Source organism: Triticum aestivum, chromosome 6A (assembly GCF_018294505.1).
Source record: "Triticum aestivum cultivar Chinese Spring chromosome 6A, IWGSC CS RefSeq v2.1, whole genome shotgun sequence".
In the NCBI taxonomy this organism is placed as follows: domain Eukaryota; kingdom Viridiplantae; phylum Streptophyta; class Magnoliopsida; order Poales; family Poaceae; genus Triticum; species Triticum aestivum.
This window is the reverse complement of record NC_057809.1, coordinates 584,729,494-584,743,602: the sequence shown is the minus strand read 5'-3', so window position 1 is coordinate 584,743,602 and position 14,109 is coordinate 584,729,494.

Sequence of the window (14,109 nt, the reverse complement as noted above, 5' to 3'; positions counted from 1 at the left end):
TCAACTTCAATACCTCTTTCAGAAATTTTATGTCCTAAGACAATACCTTCATTAACCATAAAGTGACATTTCTCCCAATTCAGGACAAGATTAGTTTCTTCACATCTCTGCAAAACTCGATCAAGGTTGCTTAAGCAATCATCAAAAGAGGATCCATAAACGGAGAAATCGTCCATGAAAACCTCACATATCTTTTCACAAAAGTCAGAGAATATAGCCATCATGCATCTTTGAAAGTTAGCAGGTGCATTACATAAACCAAAAGGCATACGTCTATAAGCGAAAGTACCGAAAGGGCAAGTAAAAGTGGTCTTTGATTGATCATCAGCTGACACAGGTATTTGAGAGAAGCCAGAATAACCATCTAGAAAGCAAAAATGTGTATGTTTGGATAATCTTTCTAGCATTTGATCAATAAAAGGCAAAGGATAATGATCTTTTTTAGTAGCCTTATTTAATTTGCGGAAATCAATTACCATCCTATAACATGTAATAATTCTTTGCGGGATCAATTCATCATTATCATTAGGAACAACAGTAATACCTCCCTTCTTAGGGACACAATGGACATGACTTACCCACTGACTATCAGTAACGGGATAAATTATACCTGCCTCAAGGAGCTTTAATATTTCCTTTCTTACCACTTCTTTCATCTTAGGATTCAGCCGTCATTGATGATCAATAACTGGTTTGGCGTCTTCCTCCAAATTTATTTTGTGTTGACATAGAGTGGGACTAATGCGCTTAAGATCATGAAGAGTATATCCAATAGCAGCACGGTGCTTCTTCAGAGTTTTCAATAATTTCTCTTCCTCCTTCTCTGAAAGGTTAGCACTAATAATAACAAGATATATTTTCTCATCAAGATAAGCATATTTAAGAGTATCAGGTAATGGTTTAAGCTCAAACACGGGATCACCCTTGGGTGGAGGAGGATCCCCTAGGATTTCAACAGGCAAGTTGTGTTTCAGAATAGGTCCCTGTTTAAAGAATACTTCATCTATTTCCCTTCTTTCATTCATAAACATATCATTTTCATGGTCTAGCAAGTATTGTTCTAATGGATCAGTAGGAGGCACGACAATAGAAGCAAGACCAACAACTTCATCTTTACTAGGCAATTCTTTATCATGGGGTTGTCTACGAAATTTTGAAAAATTAAACTCATGAGACATATTGTGACGCCCCGAGACCGATGTGCCAGGTGTCTTCCTGTTATTCGTTGTTGTTGCCATGTCATTTGCTTGCGTGTTGCATCTTATCATGTCATCATGTGCATTGCATCATCATGTTTTAAAACTTGCATCCATCCAGGTTTCCCCAGTTCTCTTTGTTGTCCGTTCCGAGTCCAGACACACTTGCACGTGCCCGCGGCATGTCCGAAATAGTATTTTATAAGTGGCCGGAAAATGTTCTCGGAATGGGATAAGAGTTGACGTGTGGTCTTATTATAGTGTAGATAGACCGCCTGTCAAGTTTCATCGCATTCAGAGTTCGTTTGACGCCCCAACGTTTAACTATAGCTGCATTATAGCCGGTCTAACGTCGGACGTTTTCGGTCTCCGGAGACAGATGCCGGGCCCTCTCTCTCTTCTCCCCCTCGCAGTCTCGCCACAGCCCACCTAGTCCATCCTCCTTCCCCTCTTGGCTTCCGGAGTTGTCTGATGCGACCGCACGGTCTGAAACCCTCTCTGCACAGTGCATCGAACCCCTCACGCGCGTGTCCGAAAATTGTCCCGGACCCGACCCGAGGAGTCGTCACCGTCGTGTCCGGATCATCCCCAAACATCTACAAAACGTCTCCTTTTTGTTAATTGGACTTCCTAACTATTTATTTTCTCAATCGCCCGATTACGATCGGAGGGATCCGATAGCCCCAACTTAATCCACCTGCCATACAAATACACAAGGTCCAACCCTAGTCTAGCCTCCTGTCCCATCCATCCTTTCCCATCGCGCCGCCGCCAGTCCACCTGGTCTCCTCCTCGTCTTCCCCACCCAGCCAACCACCGTCCGTCTTAGATCCACCTCCCTCCGACCGCCTCCCGTGATTTCCGCGCCACCAAAATCCCCAGCAAATCGCAGCCTCCTCCTTCCCGCTTGGAGCCCCTCCCGTGCTCTCCTCCTGCAGCCCGCCTCACTGGAGTTCGGCGCCACCGGAGCACCACCACCAGGGACCCTGCGCGCCCCTGTCTCCCCTCCTCCTTCTTCCTCCTTTTTCCTCCTCGGTCTCCCTCTCTCTCATGCTGTCTTTCTCTCTCCTTTCTCGTTGGACAGGGAGACCTCCATGGCCACGGAATGGAGCTCTGCCTCCATGGATCCTCGCCGGTGCCCCGTCCTGGATTCCTGTTGCCATCCCACGCCCGGGGCCGTCTTCGCTGCCTCCTTCGTCGCGTCGCCAGCCTCGCTCGCGTCCGGATCCAGGAGCCGTGCCTTTGTCCGCGCCAAGTCAGTGCATCGCCGAACCCGTCGTCCCTGCCGCCTGGGTCCGCCCCATCCTTGTCGCCGGGAGACGCCAGCGCCAGGGCCACTGCCGCCTGCGACCTCTGCTTCCAGGACGAGGCGCCCGCTCACCTGGAGCCGCGTTGACTGCCCACTCGTCCAGCGCCTCGCCTCGTGCCTCCCCAGCGGGCCTGCCTCCTTCAGCTCCGTCGGTCGCGCCACCCCGCCGGAGAACGCCGCCACGAGTCCGGATCCACTCGCCTCTTCCGCCGGATCCCGCTGTTGCGCTGCTGCTTCCGGACTCCAGCCGCTCAAGTACTGCCTCGCCGCGCCTCTGCTTCACGCAAGCAGGAACGAGGCGACTGCTGCAGCCCGCACGCCGTCGAGCGTTGACCGCGACGCCCCAAATCGGCCTCCTGTGTTCTTGGGCCACAAGCGCGCAGTAGGCCCAGTGCCTCATCCCCCAGCCGGCCTGTTGGCCCGATGTGAGCAGCCCAGTTCGTCTCAGATTCAGCCCATAGTTGTTTTTTTCTGTGCGCTGCGAATTTGTCTATTATTCCAGAGATGACTGTTTTACAGAAAAGTCCCTGTTCCTCATGCATTTAATAACTTCACAACTATGCATCGGATTAAAATGTTTTATATATGAAAGTTGCTTAGAATTTTGTCTAGTTTAATAATATGCAACTTTTATCCATGTTTGAAATGTTTAAAATGTTGTTTGGTTAAATTTGCTCCTATGCCATGTTAAGATGATTTGTTTCATAACTATTTAACCGTAGCTCCGAACTTAATAAACTTTATATGTAAATGGGGTAGAAAAATGCCTAGTTTAACATGGTGGCCTTACTTTGCATGTTCAATAACTCTAAAATTATGTTTAGGGCAGAACAGTACCAAATCTAAAATATGCATATGGGGATTTACCAGAATTTGTTGTTTGTTGTTCCGGCCTCATTTAAACTTGCCTAGATAGGTAGTTTTCATTTGCTTCACTTCTTGCCATGCTAACAACATTTAATATTGTTGGGTACATAAACAAGATCGAACCAAATACGTTATGTGGTGTTTTGGCGATATGCAACTCCGTTGCATATTGTGCTCCACTTAATTTGTAGGGTTGCTTGTGCACTTTGCCATGCCATGTATCATTAAACCGGACATGCATCATACTTGATTGTGCATCATGCCATGTTTATGTGATGGTTGTTTAACATGTTGTTTGCTTCTTTCCGGTGTTGCTTCTTCGGGTTGGTTCCGATAACGTCGTGTGTGAGGACCCGTTCGACTACGTCCGCTTATCTTCTTCATGGACTCGTTCTTCTTCCTTGCGGGATCTCAGGCAAGATGATCACACCCTCGAAATCACTTCTATCTTTGCTTGCTAGTTGCTCGCTCTTTTGCTATGCCTATGCTGCGATACCTACCACTTGCTTATCATGCGTCCCATATTGTTGAATCAAGCCTCTAACCCACCTTGTCCTAGCAAACCGTTGTTTGGCTATGTTACCGCTTTGCTCAGCCCCTCTTATAGCGTTGTTAGTTGCATGTGAAGATTGAAGTTTGTTCCTTGTTGGAACATGGAGATGTTGTTCCTTGTTGGAACATGTTTACTTGTTGGGATACCACAATATACCTTATTTAATTAATGCATCTATATACTTGGTAAAGGGTGGAAGGCTCGACCTTATGCCTGGCGTTTTGTTCCACTCTTGCCGCCCTAGTTTCCGTCATATCGGTGTTATGTTCCTGGATTTTGCGTTCCTTACGCGGTTGGGTATATGGGAACCCCTTGACAGTTCGCTTTGAATAAAACTCCTCCAGCAAGGCCCAACCTTGGTTTTACCATTCGCCACCTAGCCTTTTTCCCTTGGGTTAGACCAGCCCAAGGGTCATCTTTATTTTAACCCCCCCAGGCCAGTGCTTGTCTAAGTGTTGGTCCGAACCGAGTAGACTGCGGGGCCACCTCGGGGAAACTTGAGGGCTGGTTTTACTCATAGGATGTCTCATCCGGTGTTGCCCTGAGAACGAGATATGTGCAGCTCCCATCAGGATGTCGGCGCGTTGAGCGGCTTTGCTGGACTTGTTTTATCATTGTCGAGGATGTCTTGTAGAACCGGGATACCGAGTCTGATCGGAATGTCTCAGGAGGAGGTCTATTCCTTCGTTGACCGTGAGAGCTTGTGATGGGCTAAGTTGGGACACCCCTGCAGGGATTTGAATTTTGGAAAGCCGTGCCCGCGGTTATGGGCAGATGGGAATTTGTTAACGTCCGATTGTAGAAAACCTGAAGTTGACCTTAATTAAAATACATCAACCGCGTGTGTAACCATGATGGTCTCTTTCCGGCGGAGTCCGGGAAGTGAACACGGTGTTGGAGTTATGCTTGATGTAGGTTGTTCTAGGATCACTTCTTGATCGTAGTTGTTCGACCGTGCTTTTGCCTTCTCTTCTCGCTCTCATTTGCGTATGTTAGCCACCATATATGCTAGTCGCTTGCTGCAGCTCCACCTCATACCTTTGCCTTACCTTTAAGCTTAAATAGTCTTGATCGCGAGGGTGCGAGATTGCTGAGTCCCCGTGGCTCACAGATACTTCCAAAACTAGCTTGCAGGTGCCGATGAGTCCGTGCAGATGACGCAACCAAGCTCAGGAGGAGCTCGATGAAGATCTTGTCCTTCGTGTTGTTTCGTTCTAGTTGATCAGTAGTGGAGCCCAGTTGGGGTCGATCGGGGACCTTGTCGCATTTGGGGTTCCTCTTTTATTTTGGTTCCGTAGTCGGACCTTGATTGTATCTGTATGATGTAATGCTTTATTCATGTAATTGTGTGAAGTGGCGATTGTAAGCCAACTATGTATCTCTTTCCCTTATGTATTAAATGGGTTGTGTGAAGATTACCTCACTTGCGACATTGCTTTCAATGCGGTTATGCCTCTAAGTCGTGCTTCGACACGTGGGAGATATAGCCGCATCGAGGGCGTTACACATATCCCCTAAACCAACAGAAACAATATCCTTATTGCAGTCTATCTTAGCATTGACATTATTCAAGAAGGGTCTACCAAATATAATGGGACAAAAGCTATCTTGAGGGGAACCAAGAACAAGAAAATTAGCAGGATATTTAGCCTTCCCACAAAAGACTTCAACGTCTCTAACAATCCCAATTGGCAAAATAGTATCTCTATTAGCAAGCTTAATGGTAACATCAATACCTTCTATTTCAGCTGGTGCAATACCATGCATGATTTCATGGTATAAGGAAATAGGTATTGCATTGGCACTAGCACACATATCACACAAGCCATGATAACAATGATCTCCTATTTTAATAGAAATAACATGCATGCCTACCACAGGTCTATGCTTATCCTTAGCACCCGGTTTAGCAATTCTAGAAGTCTCATCACAGAAGTAAATAACATGCCCATCAATATTATCGACCAAGAGATCTTTAGCCATAGCAACATTAGGTTCAACTTTAACTTGCTCAGGGGATTTAGGTGTATTAATATTACTTTTGTTGACCATGGTTGAAGCTTTAACATGATTCTTTATTCTAACAGGGAAAGGTGGTTTCTCAACATAAGCAGTAGGAACAATAGGATCATTATAAGTGATAGTCTTTTCTTCAACTTTAATAGGTGCAACTACTTTTACTTTAATGGGAGGATTATATTTAATCCACTTCACCTTAGGGAGATCAACATGAGTAGCAAAGGATTCATAGAAAGAAGCTACTATCTCAGAGTCAAGTCCATATTTAGTGCTAAATTTACGGAAAACATAGGTATCCATAAAAGATTTAACACAATCAAAATTAGGTGTTATACCTGACTCTTTACCTTCATCGGGATCCCAATCTTCAGAGTTGCATTTAATTCTCTCCAATAAATTCCATTTGTATTCAATAGTCTTCATCATGAAGGAACCAATACATGAAGTATCGAGCATGGAGCGATTGTTGTCAGAAAGCCGAGCATAAATTTTTTGAATAATCATTTCTCTTGAGATCTCATGATTGGGGCATGAATATAATATTGACTTAAGCCTCCCCCAAGCTTGAGCGATGCTTTCTCCTTCACGAGGCCAAAAATTATATATATAATTACGATAACAATGAACAAGATGCATAGGATAAAACTTCTGATGGAATTCCAATTTCAACCGTTTCTAGATAAAGGGAAGACCTTCTTCTTGATAACATCATCGGGCATACCTGCAAGCTTAAATAATCCACAAACTTTATCCACATAGATTAAGTGTAAGTCGGGATGCAATGTTCCATCTCCTGCAAAAGGATTAACTAGCAGTTTTTCTATCATACCCGAAGGAATTTCAAAGTAAACATTCTTACTTTCAGTAGGTTCAGTAGGTTGAGGAGCAACTCTTTGCTCTACTAGTCGGGGTGAAGATACCCCGAACAAGCCCCTCAAAGGATTACTTTCCATAGTAACAAGTGACAGTAAATTTCAGCACACTATATAAAATTTTCCTTACCAAATTCCACCTACCAAAGGCACTTCACTCCCCGGCAATGGCACCAGAAAAGAGTCTAGATGGCCCACAAGTATAGGGGATCTATCATAGTCCTTTCGATAAGTAAGAGTGTCGAACCCAACGAGGAGCAGAAGGAAATGATAAGCAGTTTTCAGTAAGGTATTCTCTGCAAGCACTGAAATTATTGGTAACAGATAGTTTTGTGATAAGGTAATTTGTAACGGGTAACAAGTAACAGAAATAAATACGGTGCAGCAAGATGGCCCAATCCTTTTTGTAGCAAAGGACAAGCCTGAAAAAACTCTTATATGATGTAAAGCGCTCCCGAGGACACATGGGAATTATCGTCAAGCTAGTTTTCATCACGATCATATGATTCACGTTCGGTACTTTGATAATCTGATATGTGGGTGGACCGGTGCTTGGGTACTGTACTTACTTGGACAAGCATCCCACTTATGATTAACCCCTATTGCAAGCATCCGCAACTACAACAGAAGTATTAAGGTAAACCTAACCATAGCATGAAACATATGGATCCAAATCAGCCCCTTACGAAGCAACGCATAAACTAGGGTTTAAGCTTCTGCCACTCTAGCAACCCATCATCTACTTATTACTTCCCAATGTCTCCCTCTAGGCCCAAACAATGGTGAAGTGTCATGTAGTCGACGTTCACATGACACCACTAGAGGGATGACAACATACATATCATCAAAATATCGAATGAATACCAAATTCACATGATTACTAATAGCAAGACTCCTCCCATGTCCTCAGGAACAAACATAACTACTCACAAAGCATACTCATGTTCATAATCAGAGGGGTATTAATATGCATAATGGATCTGAACATATGATCTTCCACCAAGTAAACCAACTAGCATCAACTACAAGGAGTAATCAACACTACTAGCAACCCACAGGTACCAATCTGAGGTTTGGATACAAAGATTGGATACAAAAGATGAACTAGGGTTTGAGAGGAGATGGTGCTGGTGAAGATGGTGATGGAGATTAACCCCCTCCCGATGAGAGGGTCGTTGGTGATGACGATGGTGATGATTTCCCCCTCACGGAGGGAAGTTTCCCCGGCAGAACAGCTCCGCTGGAGCCCTAGATTGGTTCCGCCTCGTGGCAGCGGAGTCTCGTCCCGAAAGCTGGATTCTGATTTTTTCCTCGACGAAAGAATCCATATAGCAGAAGATGGGTATCGGAGGGCCACCAGGGGGGCCACGAGGCAGGGGCGCACGCCCAGGGGGATAGGGCGCGCCCCCACCCTCGTGGCTGGTGTGTGGCTCCCCTCTGGTACTTCTTGCGTTCAGTATTTTTTATATATTCTGGAAATAACTTCCGTGAAGTTTCAAGACTTTTGGAGTTGTGCAGAATAGGTCTCTAATATTTGCTCCTTTTCCAGCCCAGAATTCCAACTGCCGGCATTCTCCCTCTTTGTGTAAACCTTGTAAAATAAGAAAGAATAGGTATAAGGATTGTGACATAATGTGTAATAACAGCCCATAATGCAATAAATATCGATATAAAAGCATGATGCAAAATGGACGGATCACTGCACCGCCTCCCCTGCCCTCGGGTGCGCCATGCAGGCTGTTGCCTGAGCCGGACGTCGTGTCATCGACTCCCATCCCCCCCCCCCCCCCCGCATCGTCACGCTGCTTCTTGTTGACTCGTCGCGCCACTTCTTCTTGCCTCGCCGTCACTCATCACCACCCCGCCGCCTCCTGTCAATGCCTTGCCATTGCCGATGGTGTCTTCCATGCACATGAGAGAGAAAGAGAGATATCATCACTGACAGGTGGGGGCACATGTGTCAGGCTAACTATAGGGGAAGGTTTATAGGGCACACTTGTGTAACCTAATAAATTTATGGGAAGAGCCTTTATAGACATCTACAGGGGAAGGTTTATTGGTAGCTGTTGGAAATGCTCTAAGTTATTTCTTTCAGTATGGGAAAAGGTCCACCTCAAAATGCAACTATGAATGGAAAAATTCTTAAGAATATTTTATGCTACTTATATTCAATTATTGTTATTATTATGTGCAAGGGATTATATTTAATAAATATTATACAATTATCAAATACAATAAACCATATTCATTTTCAGTTCGAGTTCTCATATTATTAATCCAGATATTTATGTTCCATACAACTATATTCCACTGAAAAATATTGGGTACATAGAAGAAGGGGAGAAGGTTGCACGGTGTGTGAAGGAGGCGTATGAAGGATACATGTTGCTTTAGCCGGATGATTTCCGAGCTCACTAAATCATATGCAATGGTTGATAAGATAGTATTTTTTATGTATAATCGTTTAGATAATGACTCCATCGAAAGTCATCTTCTGCTCCCGAGCTCAAATAGAAAAAAAGACTGATTTTTTGTGACAAACTCTAGCAGATGTTTTGAGTGCTTGCAAAGTTTCGTCATGGAATGATATTCGTGGAAGTCATGGCAAAAATAAAATAAAATCGATGCTCCAAATGTGCTATTTCCAAAAGCATTTTATAGTGCAATTTTGCAAGCACCCTGAACATTCGTCAATGCTTGCCAAAAAAAATCAATTTTTGTTTTTGAGATTTACAGTTCACCAAACTCATTTGAGCTCGAGTTGAGAAACAACACGTCCACAGGCATGGAGTTTTTGAACCCAACTTCACATGCTCTCTGATAAAACAATAAAATAGAAAAAGTAAAAGAAATAAAAAACATGAAAAATCACCATAAACATTGATGAATGTTTTAACTGTGTGCAAATTTTGTAATGAAATGACACTCGTGGAGATCCGGGAAAAAAGCAAGATCGATGCTCTGAAAAGACTATTGTTGGAAGCATTTTGAAGCATCAATTTTGTTATTTTTGCCAAGACCTCTATGACTGTCATTTCATCACAGAATTTTGTGCACAATTTATTCATCAATGTTGCCACAAAATAAATTCAGAATGTTTTGAATTTTTATCACTTTTTTGGATTTTACTGTTTATCATGGAGCATGTGAGTTCGGGATCAAAAGATCACTTTCGAGGACATGGAGTATTTGAACCCCAGCTCACATTTTGATGAACAGTAAATCAAAAATAATTAAAAAATTGATAAAAGAATCATGATAAACATTGATGAATGTTTCAACCGCGTGCACATTTTTGTGATGCAATGACATTCGTGGAGGTCTGGACATAAAAAAAGATTGATGCTTCCAATGTTATGAGATGAAATGACACTCACAGTTTTTTCTTATACAATGGATCGTCTTTTATGTTACATCTAGCATTGAGGCGATTAAAGTTAAAACTAGAATTTATGCAAAAAAAGAGAGTTAAAACTAGAAAGGTGTGAATAAGAGAAGAACATCTCGTACAAAGAAACAAATGTTATATCTTTCTTTTCAAAATATCATTTCTTAGCTAACAAACATTCTTTTTTCTTTCTCTTTCCCACCTCGTTGGTTAACTTACGTGGTTTCCTCCCAAAAACAATTATTCTGTGTATCTAAAGGCACCTCCGACGCGATCTCTCATATCGTGTTGCAAACTTCGAACATAACTATTCGGCTACAGTTTGCCATCTAACATGGTGCAACGGCCACAGTTTGCCATCTAACACGGTGCCTCATGGATCCGTGGACCAATTCGTTTGTCTGAAATTCCACAAATCAGACGAAAACAGGGAGAATTTGTGGGCGTTCAAACCGTTATCACGTCCGCATCCGACACCTTGGACCCATGCAAAAACCTATCTGCCCTAAACCCTTCTCCGCGCATTCATATGTTGGTCAGCATCGCTCCAGAGCAGACATGACTTCAGGACATTGATGTTGGTTAAAGTGATGTGACTGAAAACGGCGTCGCTTCAATGTTGACGCGGTGAAAATGAGAAGTCTACTCCGGCCGGTGCACCGCATTGAAGCAGGCTTCCCGTCCCTCACGTGACCGCGCCTATTTAAGCAAGGCTTTGACGTCGTCCACACCACACCATCCCACTCATCTCCGCTCACAGCCTCTCCGATCCGTGCCGGCCACAGCACAGCACACCATGCCAAAGTCATGGTTGCCCGCATTGTCAGGCGACGACTCCGGATCTTGGCGTCGTTGCCGTCGCACTTCCGAGCCCTCGATCTCCATGATGGCCGCCTCCTTTGAGAAGGAGGGGATCGTCATCTCCTTCGGCGACAAGGAGGAGCAACCGCCGCCGTAGCGACGGCGGCGGCTCCTCGTCGTCCCGGAGCATCATGGCAGCAGGAGAGAACGGCCAGGGAGGCGGTGCAATGGGAGCATTCGCAAAGTACTACGATGCGCCAACTTGAGTTTGCATGGACCCATGCCTCATGTAAGCCTGAGCCCGCGACCGGTCGCCGACCACGGCGGGAACGACCGCGTGACGACTACGCCGCCTCGACGGGGAGCTCGTGAAGACCGACGAGGAGAGGTCTCTCAGCGAGACCGCCAACGTCACCACTGCCGGCAGGAGGAAGGGCAAGGCTTCCCAGCCAGGGTCAACGTTGGCCGCGGTGGCCCTCCACACGGTGTAGGAGAAAGTAGAACAGTTTCTCGGTGAGCGCGAAGCGACAGTCGGGTAGGGCTGTCGCATCCCCGCGCCCTTCCAGCGCTGGAAGGACTACTTCGATGATGACACGAACAACTATGAAGGTGTTGCAGGCCAACCCGACCACCCGTACGAGGTTATCATCCGTTACAAGTTATTTTTTAAGGTTTTATTAGTTTAAAGGATGAAATATCGTTTGATTGATGTATGTTATATGTCTAAAATTAAATGAATTTAATCTGTTTACATGAATTTTGTTCAAATTTATTTATATTGTGGGTATGACGAGCCTTACATCATCGGATTTTTTTAACACAGTGCAGACGCAAATGCTCATATATACACGCATATACTCACACCCTATCCTTATGAGCCAGCATATGATTTTAAGATGAACTTACCGTAGACGCCTTGTAGTCGACGGGAATGTCTCTTCCCACTAAACGTGTATCGTCGAAAATTCTGAAATAAATTCAAATGCGAGCACCAAAGACTTGAACCCTGATAGACGGTGGATAACACTATCCACCTAATCATCCAACCACATGTTGCACACGTTGCGCATCATGGGATCTCGTATCACTGTCTGCCTACAGACGTGTTCACACGCGTCCGCAGTGAAACACTACATCGGCTTTAGCCTTTAGTACTAGACCTGGCCATGAGCTGCCCGGCGGCCAGCCCGGCCCGAAAAAGCCCGACCCGGCCCGGCCCGACACTGCTCCCGGGCCGGGCTCGGGCCTAGATTTTGAGCCCGATGTCCTGGCCGGGCCGGGCCCGGGCCCATCATTTTTGCAGTTTTCTGAAGGGGCCCGGCCCGAGGCCCGAGGCCTGGCGGGTTTTTGCATGTTCGGGCCGGGCTTGGGCCCAAAAACTAGGCCCGATGGCCGGGCCGGGCCGGGCTTGGGCCCAGATTTTTTGGCTCGGGCTTGGCTAGGCCCGGCCAGAAGCCCGGCCCGGCCCGAGGTTTGGCCAGTTATATTTAGGACCTAACGCACCGAAAATGCTAAATCAACGGGCTCTTTACGGAGCATTACGGGCCATTGCCTTAATTCTCTTCACCGCCCCCTCCCCCCACCTGATTTTCAGGTGGGTGGGACCTGTCCCATCCCCTTAAACCAATTATAATGTGTCAAATCTCAACCACTCCGTAAAATCTCTGTAAAAATCCGTGAATGTAGCATTACTCCCTAAGAGCATTTCCAATGGCCGCACGAAACGACGCGCGCGCGCGGTAAACACAGCCTTTAGCGCGCGCGGGGCGTTTTGCCACGCTCCAGCGGCGGCGGGAAAACCACGCGCGCGGAAACCGTTTGAGCGTGCGCGAAAAGGCGCTAGCTCGCGCGTCATCTTTTGCGCGCCGCTTCCGGCGCGCCTATAAAGTGCGGCGCGCGCCACGCGCCTCTCCACGTCTCCTCTTCTCCTCTTCCTCTCTTTCTGCCACGCGCCGCTCCAGCGCCCCGCCACCGACGCGCCTCCGTTGCCCCGGCGTCCCGCCACCGACGCGCCGCCATGCCGCCGCGCCGCCGAGGAGCGTTCGGCTACCGCGGCGTCCGCCTGCGCCCCAACAGCGGCTACTACGCGGAGATACGCTCCGGCGATCTCCGGCTCGGCCTCGGCACATACGGGACGACGCGCGAGGCCGGCCGCGCGTACGACGCGGCGGCGTGGCGCCTAGGCCGGCCGCGCGGCCAGATGAACTTCCAGGATGTCTACACGCTCCAGCAAGTGCTCGACCGTGCCCCGCCGCCACGTCTGAACACGGCACAAGACCGTGCGGAGCACGCCGAGCGGCAGCGCCGCCTCCTCGTCGCCCAGGAGGACGAGCGGGTCATGGCGGAGTGGCGGCGCCGCCACCTGGAGGACGTTGCCTACGAGCAGTCCTACTGGGCAAGGCGTCGCGAGGAGGACACGCGAAGGCGCCGCGAGGCGCGATTAGACAGGCGTCGGCGCAAGGCGTTGGCGAACGCGCAGTCCGATCTCGTTGAAGCAGGTGAGCAGTCGTTCTTCACGCCGGATGATGATTGGTGGTTGGACATCTGGCTGGATACCTCGAACGACACCGCCGAGAAGGATGACGATAGTGATGATAGCGACTTAGACTAGTTTTTTTTAATACAATCTATCTCGTGTTTTATCGTTTGTCATTTTTAATTATTATGCAATCTATGTTTCCGATGTAAAATACCTTTATATCGTTAATCTATGCAATCTATCTATTTTCCAATAGCCTAGAATGAGCACGCGCGCTGCTTTTTTGCGCGCTACTGGAGCGGCGCGCGCGCTGCATTTTAGCGCGGCTGCTGGAGCAGGCTTAACGCGTCGCGCCAAATCAGCCGATGCGCGCATGGCATATGTGTTTTTTGCGCGCGGCGCCCGGCGCCTGTTGGAGATGCTTTAACGCACTGTACACGCCCTTGCCGTCGGCTACCAAAGCAATGAAACGCATGAAGGGTATGTTTGGATTGTGGTCAAAGTGTACCCTACCAAAATTTTGGTCATGACCAAATGATTGGTATTTGTTTGGATGGTTGCCAATTATTTGGCATGCCAATGAACTCTAGCCAACTCTAGTTCATTTTTCTTGCCAATGTTGGCC